General features: G+C 34.7%; 1 protein-coding gene across 1 annotated transcript in view; it reads right to left on the minus strand.

Annotated features, from left to right (window-relative positions):
* Positions 1–2,993, minus strand: part of LOC117170740 — a 32,157-nt gene extending 29,164 nt beyond the window's left edge. The window contains exon 1 of the mRNA XM_033357772.1: positions 2,793–2,993. The gene's annotated coding sequence lies outside the window, so the exon portion shown is untranslated. The remainder of the gene's footprint in view (positions 1–2,792) is intronic.
* Positions 2,994–3,339: the final 346 nt, after the last annotated feature.

The raw sequence follows: 3,339 nt of genomic DNA on the forward strand, positions 1-3,339 counted from the left end.
TCCATCTTGATATTATATTAATAATTGGCAATATTTATTTTTAAATCTATCAACTATTTATTGTTTACATGCAACACCATTGATATGTGTACGGTATCATCCACCATTAAAATAGCTTCGCTGACGGTCACCAGGTGTCTCATTGCAAATTTAAAGTGCGAATAACGATTATTTATTGGGTAATTCGGCTAAGGGGGATGCACCCCAAAGGAGCGCGAGCTACCTGGCATTCTTCTCCTTCCAGTGGGACCCTTACCCCTCCACCTGTCTCGGCGCGCTTAGTCGCCGGGATTGCCGGAGCGCAGGGTCTATTGTAGATAATGACCCTAAATCACCTACGATTATCGTTCCAACTTATTCACTTAAAATTTAAAAATAACTGATGCAAACTATTTGGAAGTCATTTTTTGGGAATCTATGTGCTTTCACGAGTCCAGGGGTATGTAATTTCTCATAGACAGACAAAAATTAAATATCAACATTCCCTCATTCAATCGTGAAAATATGTAGATTCGGAGAAATTCTATTTTTAGTCAGAAATTTGGATTTAACATTATGAATAACGTAGTCATAAATAAATACCTTCAGATTTAAAGAAATCTTTAAAAAGATCAAGTTTTATAGAATTTTCTATTGTTTAATACTGTCTGCATATCGACAATAACCTTATCGAATTACATACCCCTGGACTCGTAAAAGCCCATAGATTCCCAAAAAGTGACTTCTAAATAGTTTGCATCAGTTATTTTTAAATCTTAATTCACAAGTTGGAACGGTAATCGGAGGTTATTTTGGGTCATTAGCGACAATAGACTCTGCGCTCCGGCAATCCCGGCGACTAATCGCGTCAAGACAGGTGTGAGGGGTAAGGGTCCCACTGGAAGGGGACGGATTCCAGGTAGCTCGCGCTTCTTTGGTTATCGCCCGGCTAGGACAATAAAATATTTTGGTCTAAAAAAAGGATAGGGGAGGGGCACAGATCTTTGAACGGATTATTGAAGAAGCTATTACTGATCCTAAGACTTAGAATTGGAGACACAGGTACAAAAGTTGTCACCTTTCCAGACACCTGAAAACAAGTGTCGAGGAAAGTAGAGAGTGAAGTACCCTGCCCCATGCCCCCCCCCTTCCCAAATAATAGCGCTCTATGCAATCACAACAGCTTGCACACCCCAAAAGCTGGTCCTCATTTTATATCAAGTGATTCAAATGAAAAAGTATGAAATTGGATTATTTAAAATAAAAATAAATAAAAGTTCAACGCTCGGAAATTAATTCCTCAGTAATTGAATCATTTCTTTAATTTGTAATGTTTACAGTTTTAGAGGTACGAATAACAACCTGAACATTTTTAATTTTCAAACAAGTTAAATTAACTTAATATCATTGAAAGTTTAAAGGCTCTGTGGGTAAAAAAGCGTTAGTATCACAATTCTTGGTTATTAAACATTTTTTCAGCTTGAAAAAAAGTTCAAATCATAATAAAAATTTTTTCTGCTGTGAGCAGTGAAAATTACGATTAATTTATTGTTTGGGCTCAGAAAAATTGGTCTACTTCATTTCAAATAGTTTAATGTTGAATTATCATTCTTTTTCTGTAATAACGATACAAACTTTTAGAATTTTAGAAGCCTTAATTTTTAAGCATTCAATTTTGTATTCGTTTGCGAAATGTCAAATTTGAATTACTTGATATTGGAAACCATTTAATTAAAAAGATTTTCAACTTTAAATTGTTCAATTTTTTAATCTTTTAATTCTTAATAATTGTCATATTTTCGAAATGTCACTTCCAAATTGTTTAATTTTTAATGATTATACTTAGCAATGATACCAAACGCTTATTTGTTTAAATAAATGGTATGTACTTTTTTATTCGGAACCTATTCAGTAAGAAAATCTAACGGATTCGAAGCTGCTGCACTTCATTTGAATTTGATAGACATGCATCTTCGTTACCTGCGATAAATAACAAAGTTTAAATAATTACCTTTTTTCTATAGATTTTAAATCTTGAGTTTTAATTTTTTCACATAACTGTAGGTAAAACAATTTGTTCCATTTTTTCCTGATTTTAATCAATTATTTTCTAAAGGATAACTCCTATTTGATTCACATCTGTTCCCCAGTGTACTTTCGTAACTGGAAAGTTTTCAAGTACTCGAAAAAATTCTTGTCTTAATCAAACAGGTGTTAGGAATTTTTTTTCAGGAAAAAGTGGTAAATAGAACAGGAACTATCGCTTAGAAAATGATTGATTGAAATCAGCAAAAAGAAAATAGTAAAAATTTTTTTAGTTCTAGATATGTGTAAAAAAAGACACTCCAGAAATTTTTTAAATTTTGTGAAGAAGAATTTTTTCCAATTAATAAGAGTAAACTGCTCACAAAATTCAGTTGGGAGTTATCTCTTATTGACAATTGACAAAGTTGGCTGTTTTAATATAGACGTACACAAAGAATCATACTGATAATGTGATTTTAAATAAAAAAAACAATATTTTAATGATAAAGATATAAAATTTGCGAAAAAAATTATTTAATAATGTTTCTTGAAATTGAACTTGTGTATTACGATTCCTACTTATCAATTATCAAAAAATGTTTAAATTTGATTAAATTATGACTTTTTCCTCGGGAAAAAAGTTTTCTGAAACTGTACTATTTTCCAAATGATTTAGTATTTGAAAATGTTACAAAGAAAGCCTAAATATGAGTTCACCAAAATGCTGTTCTTCTTTACGGTCTGAAATGTCCTGACTTAAGGTAGAATGGCAATGCTGAGTTATTTACCTGACCGCAGTCAAACTCTCTCTTTCTAATTGAAGAAGATGGAAGACGAGTAGAACCACTTTCCTCCTATATAAGAGTCGAATTTCTCGGAGTATGTGCGCGCACGTCGCTACGCCTCCCACTCTCTGTCGCCGGCACGGAAGAGAGGGTGTTGCGTAGCAACATGAGTGCCTGGCGTGGGAGGACGTGCTTTCTGCTGTTCCATGATCCAACAAAGCATGGTCCCGCTAATTCGATGCTCAAATACGTTTAACTTGGAGTGACATGGAGTGAACTGACGCCCCCACCATACTCACTGCATTGGCGCGGTGGAAGAGGAAGCCCACTGCCGCACTCGATCCATGATGTCAGAAAGGTCGGGTGGCCTAGGGTGCCGAATCTGATTGGTTGACTTTTTTTTACTTGCGCCAGGCAGGACCATGCTTTGTTGCATTATGAGTTCTATTCTAAATTTAAATTAGACCTGTGTGTACAGTCGCGAAGTCAGTGTTAAAGTGTTGACCACAGTGTGTCATCAGTCATGCATCGAGGAAGACATTTGGTTGAA

The sequence above is a fragment of the Belonocnema kinseyi genome, chromosome 4 (genome assembly GCF_010883055.1).
Source record: "Belonocnema kinseyi isolate 2016_QV_RU_SX_M_011 chromosome 4, B_treatae_v1, whole genome shotgun sequence".
NCBI lineage: Eukaryota > Metazoa > Arthropoda > Insecta > Hymenoptera > Cynipidae > Belonocnema > Belonocnema kinseyi.